The following is a 20,043-nucleotide window of genomic DNA, read 5'->3' on the forward strand; positions in this document are numbered from 1 at the left end:
TATAGGTATAGTGAGTTAAGATAAGTGAGCTAAAACAATTCTTAAAAATGACACAACCGTCGTTAAATTTGATTAATGATAATAGATGGTCATAAGAAAGTTATATTAACAATAAATAAATTTGTAACCCCCCAAAACTCTTATAATTTACATTTCATAATGAAAAATCGTCTAAATATATTTTTAACTTTTATTTTTGAATAAATCTATATCCTATACACGAAAATCAGTTTGATTGTGTTGTTGCGTGACTACAAATCTTTAAAACCAAATTAAATGAATCCATTTACATTGGGTTAATTCTTGAAGATATCCATTAAAACCAGAAATAGACTTTTGGTATATTTGTTTATCGAACTGGTCTAATTTTATTGAAAGAGAAAATTAAATATGCTTAGACGTTTGTTGTATGAATATAAGCCTAACTAAAGAAATACTCTTAAAAAATCTATGAAAATATATTAAAATAGAAAAATATTCGGGTGATACATTAAGAGGAAAATATCGTTTTGATCAAACCGTTATTTTGATTAATTTTATAAAAGCCCTTAATTTTTGTAAAGTAATAGTATATATCATAATTGTAACGTGCGCCGTTTAAGATATTCGGGCTTATATAGAAATTTGATACCCTGGATTTTACAATATAATGTTCATGTAAATGAAAATAACTTAGGCGTAAATTAGTTGTACAGTACTTCTTAGAACGACGGTTAAAACGGAGATTAATTTAAATTTGTTCACATTCTTAAACAATATTTTGTCAAAGAGATTTTTAATATGTATAATGCGGTTTATGTTGAAAAAACGATTAAGTTAATTACAAATGTGAATCTAGCTCAATAGCTCAATGATATTGCACAATAGCTATTTATTATAAAACAAATAAAAACGAGGGAACAATTATGGGACTGTGATTGGAAGCTGCACATTATCTAAATAAAACAGCCATGGCAGATTATAAAGGACACCTAAAGCTTTTATCGATTCCGAGAGTCATTTAAATTGAAATGTATTTTGTATAGTACAAAGAATTATAATTTATTCAGTTGTTATTATTGTATTGAAAAGTTGATAGATCCGTTATGAAAATATATTATTAAAAATAGTAATGTGTATTCATTTTATTTCATCCGCACGAAAAGTATAGTAATACTAAGTAGTCATTATTTTTGTAAGGTTTTTTTTTTATTGGATGGTTGTATTCAAAGTGGTAGGAATCCGAAAATTTGGATTTTCATAAAAAACGCTATTTAAGCCACTTAAATTTGTTTATAAGTATTATTAGTGTTACAATATAAATCTTTGTTTCTAAGTAAAATGCTTTTGATGAAAGGCTTTTAAAAAACCCTTGATATCTAAATCTACGTAAAAGCAATCTATTTTTACGGTTTTGTATTTTTTCCATTTTAGTTGAATACTTATTTATATGTTGTATTTTTATAATTTGTTATTTATAAAATTTATAAATGGTAAGAACAGCCTTTTTTTTTTTTTTTGAAAATCGGGTTTTTTTAATTCCCATCACTAATTAAAACTACAAAACAATTATTAGTGTAATGATGAAAAATAATTAAAATATGATCATTATTATATCATATTACCAACTATACAAAAATCTCTTAAATGTTAAGACTAAAGATGATGCCGTTTTGCAATAATTGAGAAACACCATAGTCATTGGGAGAGTGAATTCTGTTTATCATATCAAAAGTTTTGTGTATCCTCTAGATAGTGCATAAAAATAAAGACCAATAGAATAGCTGAAATTAAAATTTTAATAACTAAACATAAAGGTCGAGGTTTGACGTGAGGTGGACACGGGATGTTGATAAAATGATATCGATAATGTTCGGATACGAAACAGAAAATTAGGCGATTAGATGAAAGATTATTAAAAATAATTGATACGAGAAATTGCTAAGAAAAAAAATGTTTATGCTTAAATTTTTAAGTTTTAGCCGTTAGGTAAAAATCAATTGATTACCATCTGTTATTTTTTATTGCAGAACAACTAAGTTTTTGTTTGTCTAATTCTCGGTTGGCTTCGCCAGTTTTTACTTTTAGGTCATAGCAAACGCCTTTATGCTGACTCAGAATTTTTGTAGAAATTTTTTCTGAAATAACACCATTTCAAAATATTTGTGAAAAACCATCGTTGCTTTATGGACTTAATAAGAAAATCTTATTCTTTTAAATTTTTGGCGATGGTACGCTTAATACTGACAAGTGAGTGTTGGAAAATTGGCCAAACGCAGACGGACGAAAATTCTCACAGTCGAGAAAAAAAAACTGCCTTAAATTTTTATACTCTATTTTTATTGTACTTAGACAAAATTGTATTTGTTTTTTATTGATCAAAAGCCTCGGTTGCAAAGACCATTGGCTATAAATTACAGTTATCTTACATGTTATATTTACAAGTTATCTTAAATATTATTATTTAGTTTTGAAACACATTGATATTTACAATGATTGTTATTTATATAAGTTCATGCAAGTCAGATTTGTACATGGCTTAAAGTAAAAGGAAAGGGTATTTATTATAGAGCAAAGAATATAGCAATATATTTTGACATAACTGATCTAGGGCCATTTAAATCATACCAACTAATTTAATTGTAAATAAACATAACATTTTTCTGGATCGTTAAAGAAATTCCAATTTCTTTTAATAAAAACCGAATAGCTTAATACTTTATTTAAATGTATAAAACCTTTAATCAAACGCGTTAAGTGTTTTTGGATTATGGTTAAGACCCATTCAAAATATTCCATCGGAAATCACGTTTTCCCGAACTCCTAAGAATTAAATCTGCATTAAACAATAATTTATTGTAGACATGTTTTTCGTTTTTACAATTCATTTCATTGGTTAACAGAAGTAGATCGAAAATATTTATAATATCTCCCCAAGGACATTTAATAAGGATTCATGCGTTATTGTTGTACACATATATTATTACATTTATATTATTTGCACTACTACATATGAAGGGTCCTGGGGTAAAACCACTTTACAGCAATTTCTCTATAATATTTTGATTTTGTAAACCAACAAACTATAAATTAACAACGGGTACTATAAAAATCAAATTTGTCTGTAGATTTTGGTTCACATCAAAACACAGCACATACTTTAGATAAACTGGATGGTCAGTATCTACTTGTGAGATGAATAAGGAAAATGAATATGGAGAAAGTGGAAAGATAGAATGTAGTGGTTGAATTTCTTATATCTTTATTTATTCAAATATATATTTTATTAAACTAGTAAATGTAAGTTTCCGGTGACAATTTAAAATCTACAATTGTCTCGCTATACATAGGTAATAATAATAAAACAATAAAATAATAATACATATATAGCACCTATATAATTTTTAACCAACTTACACTATTATTATTAGTTTTATTATTTTGTTGAAATATTTAGCACAACCTATTTTATTATACTAAAGGTTTTACTTGGCAGCTACAATTTTCGTGTTAGTCATTCTGACAGTATTTTATTTTTAAATCATTATTATAATAATTTGACGGAATAAAAGAACTTTTAATTTCAAATCGGCTGTGACCTCATGCTATGTTGAATATTTATGTAAAAAAATACAATAATATAGTTCGGTAAAAAATAAATGTAGTTAGCTCATAAAGTATCTGTTGGATACTGACGGGGCAGTAGCAATTTTAAAATAATTCCATTTTTAGCTATTAGTACTATAATTAGTAGGAGAATCTTCTTATATCATCAACGTTTTTCAACGTAAATAAATAACGTTGGAATTAAGTATACAAAAAAAGTTATTAACTTAACAGGTGAGTCTTATTTTAACACACTTTTATAAAGAGATTTACATAAACGTAATGTATTTTACTATATTGTTTAAACTTAAATAATTTACTTAAAGATTTTAAAAAACGAAAATGATACATTTTAATGGTTTTAGGATTAATACATTTACGCAAGTGAACCGTGAGCACTGAAAAAAACGGATGAGAATGAAAATATGAAAGTAGCCGGAATGAATCATTGTTCAAAGGTGCATGTTCTAAATAGATTGATTACAATTTTATAATTGCAATGAAATAGTATGGAAAGTTAACCAAAGAAGTTTTAGGATATTGTTAACTAAAACATGAAAGTAAAGGGATAACTACAATCAGTAGCAATAATATGGCTTGTATTGATGTATGGAATAGAACAAAGAACAAAAAGAAATTAAAATTGGATTAGCTTACACTAACACAATCAAATAAAAAAAACATATTATAATTTTTTTAATATAGTATAAACCTTGTAAAAACGATTAAAAGAAGTTTCAGTGTACGCATCAAAAAAAAAACATACGATATTGATATAAGTTTGTTATATACAACTGAAAATATTTGTATAAACGTGAGCAAGTATTGAATCCTCTTAAAAAAAACCACTTTTAACCATTACTGTTAAAAGTCTATTAAAACGATCGTACTAAAAAAAATTCTCTGAAGAAACCACATACTTATCACTGTAATATTTAGCTTAAACAAATAGAATAATAAAAATCTGTTCTTTAAAAATGTGTTGACCAACCATTCTTAAATTCCAACTTGGTACACACTGTGATGCGTAAATCGTGTTCGATTATAAATTTTTGCTTTTTAATTATGTTTTATATGTATCCGTTATGTATATATTGTGGTTACAATTTTTCAAAAATCTTGTAGATATTCATCTGTTTTAGTGTCCTAATTTTTATTAATTAACCTGATGATATTTTCTCAGACATTGACGGTTTTACGAAAACGATTAATCTTAAGAAACCATTAAAGTAATAGATTCTACAGTTTTTATTCACGAAGAAATTTGTCCAGCTGTTTTATTATAACTGCGAAATTGAAAAAATATGTATTACTTTTTTAACTTTGTGGTAAAACGAAAATAAATAAATATTAGTTATAAACTATAAAATTAAATTCTTATTACGTGTAATGGATTTCGTTACCTTTACATTGAAAAACGCGTATCTGAGGTGTTGTCGATTGTTTTGAAGGCTGGCAAACTGTAGACAAACAATTTAGTTGTGTAGGTGACAGATCTGTAGAGTGGCCATTCGGTTAAGTTTTATTTATGAGGACCGAGATTCTACACACGTGTTTCTCAACAACAAAGACAATAAGTTGTTCTTAAAATAATTTTCAATCAGCAACTATAATTGATTGAAAGACACATTTAAATGGTAGAGAAAATATCAACTAGTGACCCCAAAACAGTGTAGTTTTTTAACAGCATGATAAGAAACCTTTCTAACTTTGAAGCGTTCAGACAATAATAGTGACATCGTTTTACTATACGGGTTGTTCTTACTATTTCTCTAGGAATTCGTTTTAATGATAATTAAATTCTCGGTTCGTGGGCGATTATAGTTTTGGTGTCTTTATTTAATGTACCCTATTATTTGTATGGAACGTTGTACAATGTTATACAATGTTTATGTGTTGTTTTGCCGTATAACATTGTTGTACTTAAAAAGTAATGATTACCCGGTATCCATTAATTTTCAAGTCCTTTACAAACATAATGCCAACACTCGAAAAGCTGAACAGAGTATCTCAGAGTATATTATAATACACTCAAAGGAGAATAAAGGTATTAATCGTATACGTTGAGCATTTTTCGTGTCGATAAATATAATAAGTTTGTTAAATTATAATATATAATTTTCAATCACCGTTTTATACTTTACGCGTAAAAAGTTTTTCGAAGTGTCAAATAATAAATATAAATTAGAAAAAAACATATTTTTTTGATATTCCCCAATTGATAACAATTTTTTATCATAACAATAAATAATATACATAATTTACTCAAGTAGCCCCCCATAAGTTATCTGGTACCATTAATTTTGTAAATGACAATATATCGCGTCTGTCCATTTTGTGCGAACACGAAACTTAAGTGCTAATAAGGTCTGTGCATTACTTGCGTATTTGTACTTACAATTACTAAATGGAACTGACCTGAATGGAGTTTCTGACAGATATTTTTTATACCGAATTTCCTCAATAAATAAACTGTGTTGCGACTGATAATTCCCACGTAGGACGATGTATAGTATAATGCTAGTTATTTAAACCCATTATTATACACCGAATTAAAGGTTATAAAAATATTCGTTTTTCAAACTATTATATTCTTGTGTGCTAATTAAAAATAACCAATAATGAATTGTCGTTGGGGTTTTTACTAGACAAACAATGAAAAACTGGGTTTTCTAGAATTATTAAACATCTAATCAGAATAGTTAAGGGCGTCGAATCGCCGACAGCTGATTCTTTAAGTTCAGAAAGTTAATGACTGGGTACATATTTTGCCTGCCGGCACTAAGTCTTATAATTACTATTGCTGTGGCTTAAAATTGGTCATATGAAACGACCACCCAAGCCATAAGTGTAAACCTCAGCACTTTGCTTGAGTAATAATTGGAGTTCGGTCCTACAGCGGTAAGTTCAGTTAAATATTTTACTAGACCATTTAAGCTGTAACGTGAACCATATGGATATCCATTATAAATTATAATAAATTACCTGAGTATTTTTTCTGATAAAGTTTATCAACAGTATACGTTTATTAAAGTTTTAGTGTAAAATCAACATAAGGTGGGCAAAGCTGAGCTAAACTACTTTTTTTAAAAGTTTGTTAACATTATTATAATATTTATAAAATCGTGTTTTCGCAAAAAATGGACTAAAAATATTATTTACAAGATTTTGTTTAAGTACTATTAAAATGTTTCTAACTTTTTACTTTTATTGTAATTATTATGTTAGTATCTCGCATATTTTAATAATACTCCAATAATATTTTATTTATTATAATTTTTAAACGTAAAATAATCTTTTAGCAAAATATGATTTTAAATTGTTAACAACATATTAATAATACATTAAACATATTAAAAATCTTAATTGTTTTTTGCTGCACGGGAAGTAACTATTAACTTTTTAACTAGTTAATGCTCAGCTTTGGCCGCGAGGATAAATCGACTATTTTGTATAGACTGTTGGAATAGATTTGCTACACACATTGTGTTTCAACGGGACATAGTCCAATCTAATTATTTCAACGCCGTTTGAGGTATTTTGGGGTATTAAGACGTCCTGCCAAAAGTCGACGAAAAGAAAAACCACTGGCAAAGCGTATGTGGTCCGACGGCCCAGCGATCGAAAAACAACAAAAATAATACTTAATAATTTAATGATAAATGTCTCTAGAAAACGATTTGTGCGTAAAATATACAACTACAGTGTTTCGGTTGTGTTGACGGCTCGAACAATTAGCGCGAATAAACTTGACGTGAGGAATACTGATTGTCATCTACAAGCAAGGATTAAAAGCTAAATTTAAGACAGAGACATTGGTCATGCCACCCCACAATGTGATGGTATAAAAATACACGCTATTGAATAATATGGCAGTGTGATATTTTTAAGTCCTATACCCCGCTTGTAAACATATTAATATTGAATATAACACTATATCAGCACACGACCTTGGTAAATGCTTCGGCCGGTATCTCTTCCAAGAGATTAATATTGGAAGTATGCGACATTTTCGTTACGGTACAATTATGTCGGCCAAATACAAATTATTATACCTACATTTAATTTTAGAAATTATACGCGTCTTAGGAATCATTAATCGTTATTTGAATTTAAATATCCTACCGAATGGTTAAGAAAAAAATTGTCTCCTTGTCTTATCGATAAGTTTTTATCATTATATTATATTCCAGACAAAACTATTCATATCATTGTCGTTTTAAATACATTTTCTCGAGAGATCACTTGTAGGCAATAATCTATGTGATATAATTAAGTAATAAAATCTTATACACCTATCTCGTTTATGTACAGTTGAGTGTAACTAAATTCTGAAACAAATATAAACCACGCTTGTGGAAATATTAGGTGTTTATTCTTTACCTAAAAATTTGAAATAAATATTTAATCTGAATAAAAAATATAAAAATTCTTAACAGATAAATTTTTTCTCTTTTTTTAAATTATTATTATATTGGAATTTATAACAATTATAATTATTTTTACTTATTAGAAACTGATTTGCAGGGCTTCGACATAATAGTTCTTCGAAAATCTATAAAAGTTCCACCTTTATGGCCTTATATATATATATAATATTATAATATGTATACCAATTAAGTACAATAACAGCCAACAATAAGTCGACGATTTATAGTGTATGATAATAACAGTACTTTTTTTCTATTATTGTGGTATTCACTATGGCAACAAGTAGACATTTTGGATTCGATATTTTTCAAACGCGTTGACGTTTATTGAACATTTTGTAACGTAACAAGTACAAAGTATCTACAATTTGCGTCTATTTACCGTTCAATAAGACCAAACATACATAATATAAAACAAAAAACACATTGTTAAAAAACCAATACCTTCTCAGCGTCGCATCGAAGTAGACCCGTTTACAGTCTCGAATCGTGGAAGTACACAATATTAAAGGAACACACCATTGCAAAATGAATAAATTCCTCAGCAATACGAAACAAATGAGTAGAATGAATTTCTCGCAGTATAACACAACACGTGTTTAAATTATATTAAATAAAGTTATGAAAAAAAAAATGTTAAATGCATACGAAATTGTAATCTAATAGAGTAATTGTGTTCGAGTAAAAAAAAAAAAACATAATAAAATTGTATGTATAACTAAATTAATGCATTATACACTATTTGAATTTAATTTGTTTTCGTCAATTGATAGTATAGTGTATAATATTCATATTGGAAATTTAGATATATTTCGGGCAAGAGCGGGGATCTGTTTTTCTCATAACTCTTTCTCGACTACATTTGGCTATTTAGCTTGATTTGTGTACTTAAAAAATATTACATAATATCTTTTAAAAAAATAGCATAAAATATTTCTGGTAAAAGAAAAAAAGGTGTCGACTCTACGGTACATTACTACTATAAGTATTTTTTAATACGAACCACAGCTAACTTATAACTAGTAAGAAGAAAAACAAATTAACTTTTATACGAGTAAACCTGATACGAGTAAAACGTCAACTGGTTGTTTAAGCGCCGGTGAACCACTAAAGCGTTTTGATACTTACAGATCAAAAAGTTTGTACTTATCTTTTAGCTCCAAGTTTTAAGACGTATGTTTAAAGTTGTAGATCTGAAAGATATATGCACTGTGAGTTGTTCGCGATGGTAAGTTATGGCGGAGAGCAAATACTTCGAAAGCAGTAAGTATTGTCATTTTCAAATAAAGATGAGAGTTTTTTCTTTCAGTGATTTATTTGTCTGAACTTCAAACAGAAAAACCCTTTTAATTTAGACATTATAGACATTTACCACTCGACATTATTTGTAAATAGTTAATGTCAATTCATAATTATCAAGTATTTATTAACTACACGGTACTCATAAAACAAAAGAAGCAATATATAGATCACCTTGAAGTCGACCCAGTCATGTTTTACTTAGGTCGAACGAAATTTGTGTCGGCAACAAAAACGTAACGTGGAAAATTACCATGATGTACTTTTAGTAGCTATTAGGAAAAGGAAGCACGAGATGTGGCATTATGTAGAAGACGCCCGCCAATTATTATTGGGACAGCACGTGCTAAATTGATTACACATATAAAAAAGGACAGCCAAGGTGATACGACACAACTTTAATAGCAATATTCGAAGAAGTAATATACCAAAACGACAAAATGAGAAAAATATTATGCCACAGACGACTATGAGAAAAAAAATGATCCACAGACCAATTGGGGAACAACTTAGCTGCGGTTACATTATAACTAGCCGGCGAAATAGATTTAATCGTAGAAAACACAACCTGCTAGTAAAAAAACTTAAAGGGCTCATAAATTTATTATTTATATATATTATGTATATTTGTATATATTATACCTTCGTGTAGTAAACTATGACTTTAAGCTGATCGGGACATTTCTCTAGACAATAGTCTCTCGTATATATTTATTCGTAAAGTTACGAATTGGTCATTTGACCAATGACATCCATAACATACGGTTTAAGTGTTAAAGATCAATCTTAAATCTTTTATAAATGGAAATCTATGCGTATCGTTTTTCAATTTATTGTTTTTTAAATAATAACAGCTAAAATTATATAAACACACATTTTTTCGAGAACAATTATTTTAAAATCACAAATGTATTGTAATGCTACGAGTGTAATAGCTGTAACACATAGTAATATGGTAATCATAGTGAGTGATAGTCATTTATAGATTTTCAGATTTAAATTCTGGTATTACTCTTAATGTATAAGTTAACTTCAATAGATATTTTCATTAACGGGTTCTATTAATTTGTATTTTTTTAAACTTGATATTTAAAGATTAAATTTATATATAAGTAAAACTTAATTGTACATGAATAAACAACATTTTTACACCTGACCCCAAAAATCGGTTGTTTTAAAATGCATTTCTAACATATAGGATGTGGATTTTTTTTTATTCTGTATTCAGTCCGTTGATGATGGTTACATTGCTGCGAAAATACGTATACGCTATAGACTATAGAGTATTTTTTTTGTGATTAAGGGATTATCTAAGTATTTAATTATTTTTTATTGAAACCTCATCTACTTATCATTATTATTATGCTCACAAGCATTAACATAATATCAATGTTTGTAAAACGTTATTGGAATTAAGTATTTTTTAGAGGAAGAACACGTTAGGTTAAGTTAATCAAACAAATTGTGTAACTTTGCTTTAGTTAATATTTTTGTTTTAAATAACTGTTCTACGTAACATATAAGTAATGTTTATAGAATTTAATATGTTAAACTGTGTTCATTGTGTTTATCTTAGCTTGAAAAAAAAACATATAATAACACAATTTTTTTAATTTATATAAGATTTAATTTTTAGAACCATGCCAGTGAATAATTTAAACTATAAAGTAATAATATTTTGATTTATAAATGTAGGTTAATAGTATACTAGGTATATGATATGCTTAAAAATGATTAAGTTAACGATCTCGGAAGTTTTTTTTTTAAATCGATTGATGTTGAGAAATGTTACATGGGATATTATTCAGTAATTTAATATTTACAAATAAAAAAAAATTTAATAAAATGGCCTGCCATTTAAATGTCAGGGTTTTTATACTTGAAATAAAAAAGATGAATATGAATTGTAATAAGAAATCACATTATAATAATTATTAATTAGACTTTCAAAGTAGAAACGACTAAGGCAGAATTAAAAACATAATAAGAAGGGTTGACTAGCCAGTTCCGATCAAAAAAAATATTTTAATACTGCAAAAATATATTAAAAGTAAAATAATTATAAAATACATTTTCTTTTTTGAGCTTTTTCACCAATTTACATACTTTGCGTATTCATTTACGCATCGACATTTTTATCTCACCATAATATACTAACAATTTACGTTTTTGTTGGAAAAACCGCCAGTGTAAAAGTGTTTGTTTTAAAAATTACCAGACAAAGTAGTTCCAAAGGCAGTAACAATTACGTGACCACAAAAGAAAGACTAATGACTCTAATAAATCATTATATTACCATATCGTAGATGTGCATCAAATTTCAAAATAAACTATATTGATTGATTTAGTCAATTAGCTTTTAATATCAGCAAAAGAAGTTTTTATACAAGAAGAACGCGTCATTCGCTTTATAAGTTTCACTAGGTGTCCAATCATAATTAATAGTATTACCAGTATAATGTGCTATACATTCCGGGCGAGACACTAATTACCTCTGAAAATAATAATTAGTTTTCGTTTGAAAATGTTGCGGTGAATAAATACTACTTTTTTTACGTTTTTAGTTACTATATGTTTACCCTTTAGGATTTTTAGTGTTGATTGTAATTCTAAAACGTAATAAGGGCTCAGCAGAAATATCAAACATTAACCGTGTACAAAGATTTCAATCAAAAGTCCTACGGTACCATACCAAAGGCACCCTTTTATGTCTCCAAACGTACCTTATATTCCGATTTAAAAATCTATACCTACAGTAAAAATGTAGCAACATCGCATTATAAGCGCTTAAATTCTCGCCTAGTTAATCACAAAAATCCATTAATCTCCAAAATGTCTTCGAATTCTATTCCTGGTAACACCAAAAAACGTTTTCAAAGGTGGTAGTTTTGTAACCTGCTTTCTACATAAAAAAAAATTATTAATAATAATAACCGTCGTCATTCTTATTTACACTTTGTAATAAATTTAATTCATTTATAACAATATTATAAATTCGCTGGAGACCACTTCATTTGATTATGATTTATGTCATAATATTAGATACATTATATTTATTGTTCACATAATAAAAACAGATTTTATAAATAAACAAATGTATAGAAAAAAGTTGAATACTAATTTTTATAAAACAGTTTATTTCTAAAATACATTTCCTGCTAATATAACAATTCATAAATTTCAATTTTATAGGACAACTTTTCAAGTTTGAAATACTAAGATTCGTAGGCGGTAATTGAGATGTGTATGCAAATAAGAATAAATTTATGATGTACTTCTCCTCTCCAACTTAAATTTTAAATGCTAATAAGTAATAAATCAAAAATTAATTATTTAAAAATGGCTATTTATCGTTAAAAACTGTTAGAAGGTAAATTATGGTTTAATAAGAGAATACAATAGTATAAGTTATTTATTTTTTAAAAGAACATAAAACAAGGGATAGTTCATTAGCAAACATTGACAAAGCTAAAAGCTACACATAATACAAATTTAAGCCATTATAATAGAATAATTAAAAACTAAACCAACTTAAATTAATAGTATCAGTTATAAAATAATTATTACTTTTTTAATTGTGTAATTTGTTTTATATTATTTACAAATATTACTCAATATATTAATTGTAATTATGATTTAATATTGTTTTATTAGTTTTGATTTGTATGGTGACTTAATTTTTCTAGTAACGTTTTATGGATTTATTAGCTTTTTTATGGTTTGTTTGTAATGGATATTAGACAATGGACGATTGTATATTTTCCAAGTTCACATCCGACTAGATACAGATTACTATCGTCTATTCTAGGTTCTTTTAAAACTTATGGGGTCACTAAATCTTATATTAAAAGTCGATTTATACAGTAAAAACATTATACTTGCCGACTAATCTTGATGGCAGTATAAAAAAATTAAGATTAAATCCTACGAGTATTCTTAATCTTAACTTTATTTTCATGTTGAGTGTACAACTCAACATAACCCAAAAATCTATACATTGAACTTATTGTACAAACTTAACTTCGCTTTTAACAAGTTTCCAGAAAACGTTACGCTCCACTATATGTATTTATGTATTTTTATTTTTATTAACAATTACATTTACACATATTGCGTGACTTTACTAAATGACTACTACTCGGTTTCTGTAAATACAGCAAATGTAGAAAATCAGATGCATTAATGATGTCTTATTAACTATTAATTTATTGACATTTTTGATATACGTTTTACATATACCTAGTACCTACAAAGAGTAACTGTACGTGTACGTGTAGCTTTTATAAACTTAGTATGGAAGATATGTATAACGTGTATCAAAAATGTCAATAAATTAATAGTTAATAAGACATCATTAATGCATCTGATTTTCTACATTTGCTGTATTTACAGAAACCGAGTAGTAGTCATTTAGTAAAGTCACGCAATATTTGTAAATGTAATTGTTAATAAAAATAAAAATACATAAATACATATAGTGGAGCGTAACGTTTTCTGGAAACTTGTTAAAAGCACAGTTAAGTTTGTACAATAAGTTCAATGTATAGATTTTTGTGTTATTTAAGTTGGCTTGAGAGAAATAGTTTTTGTAACATATATTTATTTATGTTTTTGGAATTGTATTAAAACTAAAGGAAGTCCTATTGCATATATTTGGATACGTCATATTGTTGTGTGCGTTGGTCCGAATATAATTTGTGATATATATTTTGCTGTTAGTTGTGTGGCGGTTGTTCGCCATTCCGTTTTCTATTTGCTTTAATTCAACCACTAGCAAAAAACTTACAAGGAAAGTATGATCTATCAAAAGTTTTCGCTCGGCGTTAAAACAATATGAATAGCTCAAGCGTAACCATGTATACCGAATAATTAATAAACTATTTTCTTATGGGGTTTGTCTATAATATTTTATGGGTACTGATTACGATATCGACTTCCTAACTTATGATAGTATATTGTTACTTACTTTGTATGTACAGTTTAAGTTGGTTCGTTAGCCGTAAGAAAGTAATATTAACCATTGTTTATGTTAAACAAATAGATTAAGTTGTAATAACATTAATGGTCTAATGATATGTATCATGTAACATGAACTATTATATCGGTCCTCTGAATACATTTTAACGGTGTTTTTAATAATATAAAGTCACAAAAAAAATTGAATTTTATTATGTTAATTAGCCAAGTATTACGTTTTATTTTTATTGGTAGACGATTAATAAATTATTTTCGAGTACAGTATCTAATTTGTAACAACAATTAAATAAAAATTATTAATAAAATAATAACTCAAGGTATAAAACTTGTGTGATCAGTATATTCATAATATGAAGAATTCTTGGCACACTATTCGATATGGTTTGAAGCTGATGAATGACGCTTATGTTATTATACACATATCATACAAGAGTAAATATTTTTCTGTTACAGTCATTCAAGTTTTAATTACTTAAGTACACTTATTTAAGTAATTAAAGTGAACAATAACCGGATTTTGATTTGAATTCACAAGTAAACTAGGTAATTAAATTATTTCAAGAAGTTTTCTACAAAACCTTCTAAATAGTATGTTACTGTAATAATAATACTATTCAACCAAATGGTAAAATCTCAACATTTATAAAACAAATTGCGTGGCCTAAAATGTATTAATTTAATAAATATTTTAAACTTTAGTCGTTCTTAAATATTTACATAAAATTTAAGCTTAAGGCATTTTTAATAAAATAATAATTATTTTTGTACCTAAATATCTTCCAAACAAATCGACGAATTGCTCCTAATATTTTTTAGATGGAAAACCAGCAAAAACCTATAGCTTTAATCAGTCGGTGAGTTTGTTAACAAAGTAATGTTTGTTTAAAAATTGTGGATTTAGTTAATATTGGATGATTATTTAATAATAATACTGATTGAAAAAGTTGTGTGATTGAAAATCTGCTTTTTTAAAGCCTATTTATTAAACCCATTTATAAAAACTTTTAAGATAATAAAAAAATTAGATACTGAATTTTGTGTTTAAAATAAAACATACACGTACATACATATTGATTACAGACTCGCATTTTTTTAATAAAAAATATTTTTAGTTTTTTAAAGTTTATAAGCAAAATTGATATTTTATAACGAAGCTTTAAACTTTCACGAGTAGGGGTTTGAAAATATTTAATAGTAAAATAATATTAATAATGTATGGTATTTTAATATAAATGTTTGTATCGGGTTTAGAAATACCCATGTCGTTTTAATTAGTTATTTCTTCTTATGCAATAATTAAATAAATGAGCTTGAATTATATAATTTCGTACACTATAGTTTTGTATTCAAATTAATTTAATCCAATGTAAATTGTTGGAAGGTTATTACGAATTTAGGCATTGTTATTGACTACAGTATCTACGTCATTTGTATTTTATATATAAAATGTAACGTACATGTAAATACCTCATCGTTCGACAAAATAATAATAAGTGAAATAATTTAAAGGTGACTACAAGTAGTTTGCGTAAAAAAATGAAAATACTTTTACAAGCAAATTTGATTAAAGTAGGTAAGCCAACAAACAAAGGACAACTAAATAATTAGTGATGAATGTTAATTGAAAAAAAAGTTTAAGTAGTATAAATTATCTATACTATAAGGAAAAATACGACTAAAAAAAAAATAAGTAATAAAATGTTACATTGAGTTCTGTCATAAAATCATGATATAAATATTGTCATATTTATAATTTTTAGTATTATACACATCTAATTTACATTAAAACTATTATAAAACACATTTTGTTAATATATTCATTATATTTTATTACAACTTAAAAAATATTATCTTGATATTCATTAACACGTTCTCTGAATGTTTAAAATCTATCGTTCTAAAGTTATACTGTACTTAGTTTAATCAATGAAGTTCTACATGGTTTTCTGTTTGTATTTTGTTAATTGTTTGTACAGTAAAGTTTATATTCTGTTTTTTTTTATTAATAAAGTTTTATTCTGACAAAGTAGTCATCTTAACCTACAGTTAAAGTACAGTTTAAGTTTCCACATATTTACAATTATTTGTATACATACGATATTATAGGTTCAATTATAACCATTTTAATTAAATTTATTATTCTTTTGAACGCCAACAAAATTAATATCAACAATATTACTGTAACGTCAAGCGACTTTATGGTACTAATTTTGAAAAAATAATTTTTTTTTACTATGTTGACTTATATATGATAATATCTGGCTGACAAAATATAACTATTAATTGAAAACGGCGCACTTACAAGTTACACATAAAATGTTCAAACCTAGCAACGTCCAAATCTTACTTTGTGGAAACGAGTTTGCAGGATTTTTTTAATACTTGTGTACACTAGTTAACAATAGGCTTGAATAATGGAGAGTAGTACTTGAAGGAAAGATATTGGGTTAGTGGAAGTAAAATAGAATAGTAGAGCATGAGCTTGGAGGAAGAGGACAAGAAATAATGGGACAAGTCGTGTAATGACAATAAGCGGTTACGTCGTAGGCGAGATTGAGTTTTAAGTACATAGGATCTTTTATACAAAAGAACGGTGGCTTTGATGAGGACGTTAAACATAGGATTAAGTGTGATTGGATCAAGTGGAGAGAAGCGTTACATCTTTTATGAGACAAAAGAATTCCAATGAGACTTAAAGGTAAGTTCTACAAGAGTATGGTGAGACCTAGTCGGTGTTGTAAGGTTCGGAGTGTTAGGCGGTAAACAGGAAAATTGAACAGAGAATGATTGTAGTGGACATTATATTGCTTAGGTGGATCAAGATAGAATAGGGACCGAATACATAAGAGGTAGCATAGGCATGGCTTCGACAGCGGACAAAATGAGAGAGAGATAGTTTGGGAATGCCACGAGGAGAGAAGAATCGGAAGCATTAAGAATGGTAATGAAAATAAACTTAGGAAGGAAGAGGGAAGGGGAATACCGAAAAATAGGTGGTTGGACGCGATCGAGAACGATATGAGGGTTGTAGGTGTATGCGAGGAATGAGGATGAGGTGGGAAATCGTGTCAAGTGGAAGTGTAGGACAAAGGTTGGCCGATCCCAAATAGTCAGGACGAAGGTGAAGGAGAACTCGTGTACACGATAGTTAATGTAAAAAAAAAAAAAAAATACAGGACTGAGAGCGTTCTTTCTAAAAAAAACAAAAATAAATTGATGGATGTTGGGTATGGGTTTATGGGATAAGGAGTTTCAACGAAGAAGATTATCTTACGTTCCAAGGTTAATCGGTTTATAGGCGCTCGTAGGTTTGGACAAAAATATTACTATAAAATCAAAACTTTTACATGAAAAGCGCAAACAGAATACAAAATATCACATGGACATAGGATAAAGTCGCATCTTCAAAAATGTGGTCAAATAAGTTCCAATCAAATATCTTATAGTAGACCTCGTCCAAAATGAAATTAAGCTTACTAATTTTAAGTTTTTCAAATTTTTGTTATACTGTACGATTTATTCAGTAAATAAAGTCAACTATACAATATATTGTTGACACTTTTTTCCAGCGTTATACTTAGAACTGAATAGCATAGCATCCTGGTAACAAAAGTCAATGACAATAGTAGCATTAGAGGTAGGGAATCTTTATATTTTTTTAATTCAATTTTGTAATGGACAATGCTCGCATTTTGATAGTATTGATAATTATTATTCTTAATGTCAGACTCTATTAACTGGTTTATATCGGTTATTTCTTTGGATGGCGATCAACTACATTGTTTCGATATGATATTCTAACGTTTCCGCAGTTTAGTGAATTAAGCAATATGAATAGCATGGGAAACACAAAAGTTAGATGGTTGAAAAATCGACTTCAATGAAATCCAATGATAATTTATTTCCGTAATACATAAAGTTTCTAGTAACGAAAGTACTTTAAAAACAACAAAGTTTTTACACCGAAAAAAAAACCTTTTTTTATATTTTTTTTAAAGAGAGAACTGACAACGAAAGTAATTGATTGAATACCTTTCTTATTATCGTAGTGCCTGTGGCGATTGATACGAATCGCGAAAAAATGGTCGTATAATATATTATTATTATTATTATGCGAAGGGTGTCGACGCGTGGGAAGATTCGAAATCATTATACGCTATAAAGTGTATTGTTGCGGCGGCAATGCATAAATATAATCTTATCATCGTTTGCCGGATAGGATAGATCCGATTAGAAGACGGTTGTCGCAAACGAGACGACGTCGGTCATGTTAATTATGTGTATTGTGTATAGGTGACCGCCGACGAAGGATAGCAACGACACGGTTGTTTATAAGCCGTGTGCTTTTTCCGAAAGCTTTGCCGACCGTTTAATCGCGTTAATAGTACTCGACCGGAATACGATATTATATTTTCTTCGTTCAGAAACTCGACCAAAGGATCAACACATGCGATTCGGCGAACAGATAAAAACTATATATAACGCGTTATATTGTGTTAAATTCCATCATTACTCACCCCGGCACGACTCTGGAAATCTCGTCGTTTTCTATTAAAAACAAAAAAACCAAATATATTTAAAAAACCATCGTGTTCGCCGTCACTTATCCGTCCGTGTATTCGTCGATGGGACGTGGATTTTTTTTTTAAATTAAGTTTATTTTACAGTCGTCGTCGTCGTCGTCGTCAGGCCTAATAATCGAACGATGTCGCGCCAACGTCGGTCGGTCGTGTCAGAAAAGACACTACTATTATTGTATTTATTTAAAAAAAATATCGCGAGCCCGCCACTTCGGTTTTGTGTTAACAGTGTTGAGTTTTAATTAATTTTTTTATCCGAAACACGAGAAAGCGGCTCGCACGCGGTCACGGTAAACGCACGACTGACATGCGTGGGTTGTCCCTCTGCCCAGCGTCGAGTCTTTCGACGACCGCGACCACGACGGATCTCCACGCAACAGCAGCCGCGGCGACAAGCACAAACGTAGAGCTGTTATCATATTATTTCGCTTTTTATAGTTATTATTATTTGGAGAAAAACAAATTATATGTTTTTTTTAGTGATTAGCATAAACTGGATTTCGCCGGGCCAATCCATGCCGTGTGCCGCAGGTGGGAGAAATAACTCCCAATTCCGGTTTTTTTGGTTGTATTATCGATACAGGCAAATATGTGTTGTCTTCGTCACAACGCATAAAACGCGAGGCGTTGCGTCGACTAAGATCTCCAAGAGACGCTGCAATACAATATTGTTTTTACCTATTTATTACTATATACTATATATTATTGTAATATGGCAACTGTAACCGTTCGGTTTGTGCTCGGCGCGTTTTCAGTAAAAATGATGTGTGTAGAAAAATATAAATAAACGATTTGGTTACGAAAAAAAATTATATTCAAATTGTCAACACTTGGGTGTTTTTTTTTGCTTCGACTGTGGCGAAACGATTCGCTTACAAGACACGGATAATTCAACAATATTATTATTATACAGGTTCGAACACAGCGAAACAACCGTTGATTATAATAGTATTAATAATAATTAATCAATGTCACGCCGTAGTAGCCTGACCAGCAAATAGGCGATTATGCTTTTATGTCTACATAGTACATATTCATACTAACCTTTATCACTCAGTGTCTGAATTTGCATATGATCACTCTGTAAAAAATCAAGCTTTTATCAAGTACAATTTAAATGCAGTATATTTAATTTTTCGAACGATTAATGACAATAAGAAAAAAGGCCATTA

The 20,043-nt window shown here is 28.4% G+C and overlaps 1 protein-coding gene across 1 annotated transcript in view; it reads right to left on the reverse strand.

Moving 5' to 3' along the window:
- LOC126835859 (pyrokinin-1 receptor-like) overlaps positions 1-19,249 on the reverse strand; it is a 44,614-nt gene extending 25,365 nt beyond the window's left edge. The window contains exon 1 of the mRNA XM_050568708.1: positions 18,809-19,249. The gene's annotated coding sequence lies outside the window, so the exon portion shown is untranslated. The remainder of the gene's footprint in view (positions 1-18,808) is intronic.
- Between the last annotated feature and the right edge of the window lie 794 nt (positions 19,250-20,043).

The sequence above is a fragment of the Adelges cooleyi genome, unplaced genomic scaffold (genome assembly GCF_023614345.1).
Source record: "Adelges cooleyi isolate 19-005CV unplaced genomic scaffold, UGA_ACOO_1.1 ACOO_flye_CR_arks_rails_tigmint_CR_PRNA_1, whole genome shotgun sequence".
NCBI classification, from domain to species: Eukaryota; Metazoa; Arthropoda; class Insecta; order Hemiptera; family Adelgidae; genus Adelges; species Adelges cooleyi.